This window comes from Neopelma chrysocephalum, unplaced genomic scaffold (assembly GCF_003984885.1).
Source record: "Neopelma chrysocephalum unplaced genomic scaffold, ASM398488v2 Primary Assembly neopelma1_59, whole genome shotgun sequence".
In the NCBI taxonomy this organism is placed as follows: domain Eukaryota; kingdom Metazoa; phylum Chordata; class Aves; order Passeriformes; family Pipridae; genus Neopelma; species Neopelma chrysocephalum.
Genome location: NW_020897714.1, coordinates 16,635,032 through 16,647,381, shown reverse-complemented (window position 1 = coordinate 16,647,381; position 12,350 = coordinate 16,635,032). Strand labels below are relative to the sequence as shown.

The following is a 12,350-nucleotide window of genomic DNA, read 5'->3' as shown; positions in this document are numbered from 1 at the left end:
GAAACCTAAGGGTCTACTAAAGATAGATGTTGCATGAAATCTCATTAACTTCTTGTCATATAAACCAACTTCTGCTTTTTTTGTCACATATAATGACATTCTCTGGTCCTGATTCATCTGAGAAGATTGGTTTATTAAAAATATTTTTAAAGTTCCACCACAGTTTACTTATATCTCCTATTGCTAACAGAACATGAGGAAAAACCCTACTTCAAACACAACCACTTTAATTACTTTGGAACTCATTAAAATATATTCAATGCTCAAACACCATAATTCTACATTTTAAAAGATGTTCATGTCTTATTTTAGTGCCCTGCATTACTTTAAAGTCACACTCAAATCCAAGTCGGGATAGGGCACATGAGAACATACAGAACTTACGACTTTAAACACAACATATTCAACTATTTATGAGCACTACTGACACATTTGGGGTGGGGGAAAGTGGCATATTTTCATTCATATCACCTAACCTAAGTGATGAAAATGCTTTAAAAGATATTAGGTAACAGAGAGAGCTGCCCTGGGTTAAGCAAGTAGCATTTAATTTTGTAAAGGCTGGACAGACCTATCTTTAGAGAGTCCAAGCCATGCAGTAAAATCTTAAGTAACTTGCTTCTGTTTCAGGATTCCACAGACTCTTCCAGTTGCTTCTTAAGCTCAGGTTCAAACTAACACAATCTCTGCTTATATATCAGGTCTTTCATCATTCCCCTTAAAGAGATTGTCTTCTGCGGCTGAGAATCCTGCTGGCACTCACATTTGCCCGGAGAGGTGATTAGGACAGAGGGCCCCCCCTTTAACTTTTCTGTAAACGTGCTCTGACTAATTACACCCAAACAAAATACTGTTGGTTTCATCAGGGCTCTGAAAATAAGGTCAGCACTACTTCTTAAAACATCACCAGTGAGCACAGAAGTAAGAACAGGTGCCTCAGCAAGCATAGTTCACGTCAACCAACCAACTCAATGTGTCTCCACTGGTTTTAGCAATTTTTAGAAACAGCCCAAACCCACAAATAAGAAAACAAGTCATCCCAACACGAACGCTTTCATTGAGGAGCAGCAGCATTGGGCAGAGGGGGGCTGCAGTCCTCCCCCTGATAACCCTGGCTGAACCCAGGTCTAATGAAGGGACACTGGTTATGCTGGTGGAGAGAAAGCATCACCTCCCCTGTGGTACCTCCCCACATCCCAGGGATCCCCCTATCAGGGCCAAGCCTCTCCACAGCAGGGAGCACAGCATGAGAGAAGAGATGACTACTCTTCTTTGAAACTAGCAACTGTTACAGTGTGATTCATGCCACAGGCTGAAGATCAAGGTGTCGGCTTACGCCTAATATTGACGAAAAAGGGTAGTCACCCTATTTATAATCAGCTAGCATTTATCTCATCTCGAGAAACAGTAATTCAGCAGCTAGCCTTAAGTGATATGTAGGGGATTTCCTTAACAATCCTTTTCATTGAGACAGAAGTTTAAAAAAAAAAAAAAAAAAAAGAAAGAATGAAAAAAGCAGTGGTGGTTATAAGAAAGGGAATATTTTAACAGAAACAGGGAGGGGGGTTGGGCAGAGAGGGCAACTAATTAACACTTTCAGCTCGTTCCCGTTCACCACTGCCTGGAAATTCTTTTCTGATATATGCATTGCCTGCCTAGGGCTTTTTAAGAGCCCCTTGCACATCCTCACTGATTACTTCCCCTACTCGGGGAGACAGACTGTCCTTTACCCTAAATGCTTTTATCCTCTTGATGAGGTCTCTTACCCAGCTGGATCCCGCTTCTTTCTCCCACTACAATCTCTGAGCCTGAGAGAAGACACCTGGGGACCTTCCACTTTGCTTAGGAAAGGGATTTAATCCTTTCATATCCTAGCATGGGGCTGAAGTGATGCATGCCTCCTCCCTGCCTGAACACCAGTGGTTACAGTCCTGGGCGATGGATGTCCCCAGCCGAAGAGAAATCAAAGGAAAGGGTTTTCTCCACTGTTTTCTGCTCTCTCAGGAGTCATTTAAAAGCAGGTGTAGATAAAGAACTGAGGAAAGCCCCATAGGGGACAACCCTGCCATACCCAGACAAATAATGAGGCTAAAATCTCTTCCGTATCTAATCTTAGCTAAATCACATCCCTGATGTCCTCTGCCCTCAGTTTCACAGGGTGCATTTTTCTTCTCACTCCCCACCTTCCAGACTCACAGGCAGTGTCCCTCCAGTTCCACCCAGACACCCCCACTTCTGCCCTCCCTGGGGCCAGAGGTCCAATGGAGGACACCTCAATGGTTCTTTTGACTTAAACCTCCAAGGGGAATGCAGGGTGATTCCAGGCTTCATTTCTCAGACAAGCCAACAGACAGTACTCAGTGCAGACAAGGATTTTTATCTTCAAAGTCCTTTACAAACTTACTTCCCCTCTGAGAGAAGAAAGAAGGGGGAAAAATCCCTAAGCATCACCATTGTGATGAAACAGAGATGCAAATAACCCTAAAAGTTCTTTCGTGTTGGAGCAGAGGCAGAAGAGAGGAGTCCTGCGGTGCAGCAGTGGTTTGGGTTTGGGGTTGTTTGTGGCGTTTTTGGCTTTTACACCAAAGCCCTGGATTTGAATCCTATTTCACATCACTACGGGTAGGACAGAGGCTCTTAAGTTGTGGCCAACAGCTCCCTTCCCCGAGGGTCGTGGAGTTGGGGGTCTGAGAAGCAGGCGGCAGTACGTGGGTGTCTTCCAAGAATACACTTGCCTGTTCAGACTGCAAAAGTGCTGCACAATTAATTATACATCTGTGCTACAAAAGATCAGCTTTATAACTGCAGGGGGTGCTATTCATCAGCCTTGGAACGTATTGGCAGAGGACAGCCAGGGTCCAGTAGCTGAAATAAAGAAATAAATAACTACAAAAGCAGGATGTGCTCTGGGTCTTTAGGAGTGAAGTGCAGCAGAGGGACCCAAGTGACCCGGGAGCGGAGAGGAGCTTGGTGCTGCAGACGGGATGCGTTGCTTTTCCCAGGAGCTTCGCGAACCAAAGCAGCAGAGAAGCCCCGGTCATCGGGGTGAGGTGCATAGGCAGAAAGGTGGCAGCAAGGAGCCTGACACCTGCATGCACTTTTCCTTCCTCAGCCCTCCCCTTTCATGGAGGCAAGAAAACATCACGTTCCCAGCAACGAGAGTCCAGTCTGAAGTGGCTTCACCGCAGAACAAATTGAGAAGGACCCCCTCTCCCTTATTCCTTTCTTTTGAAGCCCTCCTTTCCTGGAGCGGGTGTTTCACAAGTACAAATACACCACAACGTTAGGCATCCTTCCACTGTCACTCTCCACTATCCTTCCTCCTCCAGACACACACACTAACACAAAATGACGGCTTCCTCAACAGACTGAATGAGCAAAGCCCTCACACCGATCCTTAATTGTCTACGCTTTACTCTTTTGCTCCAGTCATATTATATCACAAAATTCAAAGCCACCCACCCACTGCCCCCATCTTTGTCCAAAATTTCAAGTGAATGGTAAATTGGACACAGCAAAAAAAAAATTGCTGAAGAAGAAGGGAGGGGCAAGCTAACCCCTCATTTCCCCCCCCCCCCCCCTTTTTTTTTCTTTTTTTCCCCCCCCCCCTTTTTTTTTTCAGGTTGCTCTTTGCTGGTGCACCCACATTGCTATTGTGCAGTTGTCAGCTAAAAAAACAACCATCACCAAAACACCCCCCCAAAAGGAAGATATTAAAGAAGAAACCATATCTCACAGCCCTTGAGAATGTGACCCTGAGGCCTTGCCCTTCTCCCTCCTGATGTACCCACACATCACGGTGGAATGGCAGGCCCCTCCCCATCCACCCCCGTGCTACTCTGAACCTGCAGAGCGAGAAAAAAATAAACACACACATCCAAAACAAAATAAATTTAAAAAAATCAACAAGGCTTACGGGGGGGGGAAGCCACCCCCCCACACACACACACACGCATATGCATAAACCCCATAACCCATTTATGTCGGTCTCGGAGCAGGAGCCAGACTGCAGCGAGCAGCCAACAGCTGGGGCCTTTGAAAAGGGACAAGGCGAGCGGCTCCCCGTGCCCAGCCACGCTGGGCTCCAGCTGCCCCCCGCCGCCCCCGGACCTCACCGCCCACCCTCCCACCCACCCGCGGGCACCCCGGGTGGGCACAGCGGCGTCGCGGGGGCGGGTGACACGCACAGGGCGCCGCAGACACACGGCCGCCACCGCCGCCGCGCGTGGTCGGCGAGAGCTGGCCTCTGCAGGGCAATTTTCCACTCTCAACTTTCAGGGAGAGGGAGAGAGAGATAAAGCCCATTTACTGTACCTTTCTGGCATCTTTCTCAGCTTTCCCTGCTGCTTCTCCCCACCCCCTTCCGATTTATCTCAGCTACTGGTTTTATAAACCGAGAGGGTGGAGGGCGGGGGGGGGGGGGGGGGAGGGAAGAGGAGGGGGCTTTTTTTTCTCTTCTGTAAGCCCCGTCTGCACCTTCTGCTTGAGCCCGCCGGTGAAGTCACAAGACCGAGTCTCTGACATCACACAGAGCCCACAAACGCCGGATTGTGACTTCACTGCAGGATAGAACAGGGAGGAATAGGAGAGGGGAGGGGAAAAGGCTCTTATTCAAACACATATCTGCAGTAGTAACAAAGGGAACTCAGGAAATGGCTGGCCAAGAAAATGGCTTTTTCTTTTATAAAATATACTCTCTTTTTTTGTTGTGATTTTTTTGTGTGTGGGTTGTTGGTTTTTTTTCCAAAATAAACTTTGTGACCACGATGGAAATACCTTTTAAAAGTGGTCTGAGCAGGACAGACAGCCCAGGCACCATCCTCCAATGGAGCACAGGCTTCCACAGCCCTCCGGCACCTTGGCCACCTGCCATGGCCTCTCTGGACCTGCTGATGCTGGAGCAGAATGAGGTGCTGGGGTGAAAATCAAGGGGTGGCAGTGGCCACAGGAGAAGCTCTAGGGGGTATGGTGGAGGGGGATTGCAGGGTAAGGACCAAAACAGGCAGATGCTTCGGGTTGTGCCGGAGACGCGCTGGAAGGCAGCGCTGAGAGCCACCGGGCAAGCAGGACCGCACAGAGTGACCAGAGCTCCATGGCAGAAGTCTGTGAACCGTGGGCCAGGCAGAGGTAATGCTAACCAGCATGCACTTGGGGGGGGTTTCCCCATCTGAGGATCCGAAACCACTAATAAGCTACAGATCGAGTAAAAGGGGTATTAAAGGTCAGAATTAAGGTAACAGTGTGAGGCCTAAGCATGGCAATAGGGTGAGGTTTTCGATTCCCTAGTGTATTTTTAGGTTTTAGGTGCCCTGGGGAGGGGAAGACAGGCTGGGGTAGATGAAAGAAAGGCCAGGAGGCTTTGATGTACTCCCAATACAAGGCAATCCTCAGCTGTTGCTCTAGGAGCAAAAGCTGATGATATAAGACTTCTGTGGTCATATCTGAAATAAAGCCTAAAAGAAAAAAAAAGGCTCATTAAGTAGCTATGGGCTTAATATGACCTGGAAAGTTGTAAGATGTGGGGCTTTTTTTGTTTATTCAGCTGGTGCATTTGTTTAACATCAATTTCTCAAAATTTAACACAACCTCAAACATGTCAGTAAATAAGCCCCAAAAATAAAAATCTGTTATTTGTGTTTAAAATGGGATATTTTCTTTCACCTTTTGAAGCAAGGCAGCTCAAACACTTGCACTGTGCTAATCATACCTGAAGGCCAGGAATTTAGAAGAATAAGCCAAGGGCACAGCCACAGCCAAGTGAAATAAAGAAAAAAAATTAAATAACTAAATGGTGCTAATTGCAGACAACATTAAATTTATGAAGTTATTGGAACTGCAGACCCAAAAAGGAGACAGCTTGTGATCCTCACAGTGTATTCACTCCTCTCTCCAACCTTCATCCCTGCCCTCATTGAGACCTGCAAAGCAATTCCCATCACTGCGCCGACCTGGAAGGGAGGAGAAAACAGCACTGCCATCGTAGCCTGCCCTTCCCGCAACCTGCCAGTGCGGCAGGAGGGAAATCTGTACGTGGAGCGAGCGAGAAGCGAGAAGGAAGCAATCCAGATCCCTGCTATGAACCAGCTGGCAAGTACATTCCCAGCTTGCTGCTGCTGGACGGTGGGAGCACCCCATGAGTGCCTGAGGTGCCCCAGAGGGCTGGCAGCAGCACTGGAAGCCCAAGACACTTGTTGGAAACTTTTGTACCCCGGTGGCTCTATGTGCTTCCAGCATAAAATCCAGGCGGCCAGAAGATGCTCTTCCAGGTGGGAGCTCCTCCATGGCCAAAGCCTCAGTTCCCACATCAACTCTGAATGCCAGTGCCTTGGGGCATCATCCCAGCCTTGGCAGAGCCACAGCATCAAGGAAGATTTCCCCTGTTGTTTTATGGCTTCTCTGTGCCAGTAGAGCAACAAACCAGGCTGCAATGGAAGGAATAAACTCTCCTGCCTCTGCTTGTGAGAGGGAGGGAAAAGGTATGAATTGCAAGCAGCAAGAACCCCATCCAATCTCATATCCTTCAGCAAGTCTTGCTACTTGTTTGGCCACAACTTTACTACCATTTTTATACTGACTCCTTTCATCTTTTTTATCTATTTTTTTCCACCCTGCTGACTGCGTGAGAGAAAACCTCCACGTTTATCCCACTCCTTCTCTCTCGGGGAATCTCTCTCAACCTGCCTGTGGGCAGGGAGACAACATGGCTGCCAACGTGCCATGCAAGGTGAGGAGGGGAATGGGGGAGAGAGGAAGGCATGGGCATTTGTTGGGAAGCAGAATAAAGAAGTGGGGAAGAGGAAAGAATCTAACATATGCACACTGACTAGCATGGGCTTGTTCCAACTTGGCCCATGATGCAATTACCTGACTTGGAGGCTGGCCAAGTCTCCCAGGTTAAGTCCCTCTGCACTTGTGTGAAGTGCTGTCAGAGCTGCTGGGACCATGAATACTCAGGGCTCTGGTAGCATGTCTCATCCAAAAAGGAAAAAGGGGAAAAAAAAAGAACAGAGACAGGGCAGGGACTGAATGGGCTTATTTTCACACAACTGCAATTGTTTTGTTGATGCGGAAAGGTAATTAAAAAAAGTTCTGATTTCAAACGTGCCACAGAATTCCCAGAGCCCGGAGGCTGCTGCTTAGAGGCAGATTAATCACATTGAATTCTCCATCTAGATATTGCATGCACTCCAAACTCCCACCGCTAATAGCTCTAATATTCTCCTCAGCGTGTGCATGCTGCTGGTGTTATGTTCCAGGAATATTAATTCCCCAACTCAAACTCCTTTCGCTTGCGCATGTACCCTAAAGGCTTGCTGCCGGGCACTGGGAGATTATGGAAAAGAGAAAACAGGGCTAGAGGAGAACCGGAGTGCAAAGGTACTGGCTAGAACTCCTCAAGGAAAGTCGTTAATGTTCTTTGGATAAGCAAGCCATCCAAATAAAATCTACCTGAAGGCCAAGTTCTTTAAACAAAGACAGCCAACTACACACGCACAAGATGGTTGAAATTAAAATGAGCTCCCAGTGCTGGCTTTGTGTTACCCGCTACCCTGAGACTTGCTCAAAATCTCAGTCATGTTAATTGTGAGCTCTGAACTAGCGGTTTTGTTTGTGTCTTCTGCTGCCCCTTTTACCCCTAGGCAAGGCTGCATACATCTAAACTCTTGCTGCCGCACGTCAGTAATAGTGAAAATATGGCAGGTTGTAGTGCAAGTATCCAAAGAGCAGGTAGGGCTTTACACAGCAACCCCCTTCTACCCTTAGAAAAACTGACAGTCCAGGGAGTTCATGGTCCAGCTCAAGACATCCCCAAGATCTTATTCCACATGTAAAGCAGAAAAGCGGAGGACGAAGGCAGGAGAGAAACATGTAATTTTTATTTGCATTCAAGTAACTGCCATTCCTGGTAAGCAGTTCAGTGCGTGATCTATATATATGGCCAAAAGGCCAGCTGGAAGCTTTAAAACCAATGCATGCTTGAAAAGTACATTTAAGATGCCTATGATGTCATTTTCAAAGCTGCTAGGTGCCCAAAGCTCCCAGCGCTGCTCAGCAAAGTCTGCAGGTAGTCGCCAGGTTAAAACACAGTTCCCTGAAATTGGCCACACCAGGACTCTGGGAACTACCACACAGAAGAGACCTCAAAATGGATGGCGCTGGTCATGCTTCCATTCAGTAGGATTACTTGCTTGACAAGAAGCTATCATGGGCATGTTTTTCTTTGTCAAGCAGTCAAAATATGTATCTCCATGTAATGTAAATCAGTATATCAGTGCTGGAAAATCAAAGGGACTTTTGTTGCAGGCATTTCTGATAAGCGCACCAGTACATTACCTGAATCATAGGTTAAATTGGATGCACAGACCAGCCCATCAGCTGTTTTCATAGCTCAGAACACCTTATCTAGTCTCTGGACTAAAACCTGTAACACCACAGGTGCACAAGCATAGGTGGTGGCCCTTTCCACAATTAGGGCAGGTCAAAGAGAAAAGGCACACTTTTATGGCTAAATACTTTACAGGGGACTGTTGGTGCTGGGAGGGAAAAGCATCAGAACATTTTTGAAGCTTCCTTTCTTTGCTATCTATACAATGCAGGTTTATAATCGTATGTGTGCCTTGAACTCTCATCCCATTCCTTAAACTTGGCTCCTGCTGCAGGGAGGGAAAGGATGCACTGCCTGTGTAAGGCCCTTGGGGCTTAACTCTGCTGTAGTGGGCAGGGAGAGGCATAGGCTTCCTTCACTGTGATAAACCAAGGCATTGGCATCGCTCTGTGTAGCTTAGGTGCAAATCTGTGATCCTCTTTCTCTCTTTGTGCACAAAGAATGAAGCTGATAGCGAAGCTGACACCTAAATCCTCACTACTGCGCATCTGAGATAACCCCGGTTGTTTTTGTTTTTCAAACTCAAATATATAAGAAGGGAGAAAGACAGAAGGATTTCAACCCTTGTCAAACCCTGTCACCAGCCCCCTAAGTTACAGATCTATGAACTCTTACATGGGATAAGGGCTCTTTGCTTTTATCTCCCTATGCAGCATGTGTCCTCAGCCCTTTGCAAACAGATGTTTTGCCCTCCAAAAGGGAAAAGAGGGGGAAAAAAGAGGGACAGCATGAGCACAGGGGAGAGAGAAAGAGAGAGAGAGTGAGAGAGAGAGAGGGAGAAAGAATGAGCAAGAATGCTGTCTGCAGATGTCAATCAGGACTTCAGCCTAGGTCTAACCTGCCAGTCCTGCAAAACGAGGATACATGAATTTTCTAGTTGGATAGTCAGTGTTATCAAACAAGAAAATTGTGAGGTTTAGATTGTAATGCAGTCTCACGTTCAGTAAAAAGGCCTTGCTACATGGAGATGATGTGGGACTGAGGAACCTATTCCTAGCACCTTAAGAATTAAAATTTCACTACAAATAACCCAAATGAAATGGTCAAAAATAGTACAGCATTTCAGACCGTTTTTGTAGAGCATGGTAATACTGGCAAGGGGGAAGTGATTGTAGGTAGAATACTGTCAGGTTTGGGAAAAGCTTTCTCTGCATTTTAAAAAATTATATGAAGGAAAATATTCTTGGGAATGAAAAGTCTAATGATTACATGTATACAGAGAGTGTCATCTCTATCTTGGCGTTTAGCAGAAATCAACTCCCCCACGCCAACACCCTCCCCTCCAGCCACCCACCCTGATATTCTTCTTCACCACTTCCCACCCATTAACCCAGTACCTGCAGTGCAGTGTTCAAGTGGGACTGGCGGAGCTGCTGCCGCTGTCATCTCCTCGGAGCTGGCAGTCACCTGCCAATCTCGCCCCCACTTCCTCCTCCCTCCTGCTCCCCCCCACCCCTCGTCAGTGCAGCTTTCCCTGGGGATAGATCACTCTCCCCCCTCTCCAGCAGCCTGACAAATAACTACTGTTAACTCAATAATATCCCCCTCCAAGGTTTTTTAATTACCAGCCATCCACAGGGCGCAAGACTCGCGCATACAGCGAGAAACGGGCCAGGGAGGGAGGGTAGCAACAGGGCGTCGGAGAGTTTGGGCTGATGTGGGCTTCATGCAGAGAGACTGGCTCCTTGTGCTTCCTCCACATGGCACGGCTGGCACAGGCAACCTGCAAACCTCCACGGGATGCTGCCGCCCTGGCCACGAGCACGGGCACGCATAATGTGCCGCTGTACTTGGGGGGGTGGGATTTGGTCCTGCAAGGGCTGGTGCGGAAAGCTGCTCCTGCAGGACAAGGGCAGACTCTGCTACACCAGCTGAGGAAGCATCATCCAGGACAGCATTCATCTATATGGCATTTTAAACGGGAAACAGAAAAAAAGGGGGGGAGGGGAGAGAGGGAAAAAATTCAGGTGCATTTCTGTTTGTACAGCTTTACCAAATACATCTCTCTTTACACATATGAAAAGGCCTTTTTTTTTTTTTGCAATATAATAGTCTTATTTTGCCTTTTTTGTAGTGAAAATTCATTGGTCTGTGGCTTGAGGTTTTTTCTTAGCCTTTTATTAAATGGACACATCTTACTGAACTTTTAGACAACCTCTCCACCTATTATTTGTTTGTTCACACCCATTTACACTCTCTTGATTTTTAACAGGTCTGAATAAGGCTTATTTTTTTAAATAATCAGTTAATGAAGTTTTATCTGAATAGTCATAAGCCTATTAGTGCTCAACTTGTGCATCGAATCCCCCTCCCCCCCAGAGGTTAAACAAGACCAGAAATCCTTTTGTATTCAAAATAACACGCTGGGAAGAAAAGAAGCAAAGAAGGATAAAAAAAGCCCAAGCCCCCCATTACATCCCTTTTAAATCAAAAGGAGACACTGGAAAAGGGGCATAAGCAAGGCACTTCCCCCCTTCCCCCCCCCTCTTCATTCTTCTCCTCCCTCTTTTGTAGGTCACCTTTACTATGAAGACATTGATGCTTCAAGTCTTCATTTGTTTAAATAAAGAGAGTAAGTTCAACACCCCAGTCAGGTAAGCACTGCACCCCAGGCGGGCAATGAAGGGGAAGGGGCATCCATCACAGCACCAGGGAGGGAGACACCCTGCATGGGGCAAGGACAGGATCCTGAACACATGTGTGGGGCAAGGGGGGGTCTTCCCTGGGAAAGGGCAGGTGCTTTTGGAAGAGGACAAGTTTGATGGCATGGCACTGAAAATGTGGGGCTCGAGTGGAAGGGGAGCAGGCGGACATGCTGTGCTGAGGAATGGCCCAACTTGCTGGCCTCTGCACCCTGGAAAGGGCTGAGGGCAGCAGTCAAGGGGGACAGCATGGCAGCCTTGGCCTAGGAACCCTTTAGCAGCTGCCCTTCCACCCCGGGGGAGCATCCTGGCAGACAAGAGAACCCCCGCTCCCCTGAAATAAACAGCAGCCTTCCCAATGCTTCATTAAACTAACACAGCTTCCCGCCATTGCCCCGGCAACCGACACAGGCCTCCTGTTTGCCAGCTGGGGGAATTAAAAGCAGCCTGGCAGCCAGCCCCTGGCTGCTCTGAAAGCTCCCCTTACACAGTCAGAAAGCATCCCCAGGCAGGAGAGGGGACCAGGTGGCCCCGAAGGTGCCAACTGAGACAGGGAGTCCTGCCCACTCCCACTCGCACAAGCAGCAGTCCTCAGGGAGCCAAGGACCCCACCACTGCCACCAGCACTGATGCTGGAGGGCAACACAAAGCTGGAAGGCTCGCCAAAATGAACCACGAACTGGAAAAGGACTGGAAAAGGACCCTGGATGGTCCAATAGTGCAAAGGTGAATGCTGCTCCCCAACACAGCATCACCTCTGTCCAAATGCAATCAATAGCTCACATTAATTAGCAACACACTCCTCTTGCGGCCCATCCGCCAGATGAGTGAGCAAATTACATCCTCTTGTCCCTAGTTTACATCCTTTCATCCCTCGTTTTCCTCCGTTCTCTTAAATCACATACACTGCGAGGTAAGCCTTAGCATGAGCCCCCTGCTCCCATCAGCCCCTTGGTGGGTGCAGAAGGTGCAACAGACCACAAGCTGCCCCATTCTCTGCTGCTCGCCTTTAGAGAAAGCCTGAGGAAGAGCTTCGAATGGAAACATCTATGTTGTACTGGCTTCAAGCACTTGGATGCCCTCCTGCCCTTCTACCTGCTCTCAGTCCATCCATTCAAAACAGGTAGATGGTTCCTTCAGGTAAGGCAGAGACATCCCTCCACATGTCCTAAGCAAAGGAGCTTGTTACACAGCTCATATCCCAAAATTAGACCTGCTGGACTGGTGCAAAATGCCAGCTGCTTCCAGCACCTTCCTCCCACCACCATCCCAGGCCACCGACACCCCAAAGGAAGCTTGGCAAATTGGTGAGGAGAAGAAAA

General features: G+C 47.9%; 1 protein-coding gene across 3 annotated transcripts in view; it reads right to left on the bottom strand.

Moving 5' to 3' along the window:
* Positions 1 to 12,350, bottom strand: part of TCF20 (transcription factor 20) — a 130,609-nt gene that overhangs the window by 71,909 nt on the left and 46,350 nt on the right. The window contains exon 1 of one of the 3 annotated variants that reach the window (XM_027680094.1): positions 4,315 to 4,470. The exons of the other annotated variants lie outside the window; for them this stretch is intronic. The gene's annotated coding sequence lies outside the window, so the exon portion shown is untranslated. Of the gene's footprint in view, positions 1 to 4,314; positions 4,471 to 12,350 lie in introns of those variants that run through there. 3 annotated transcript variants of the gene reach the window in all.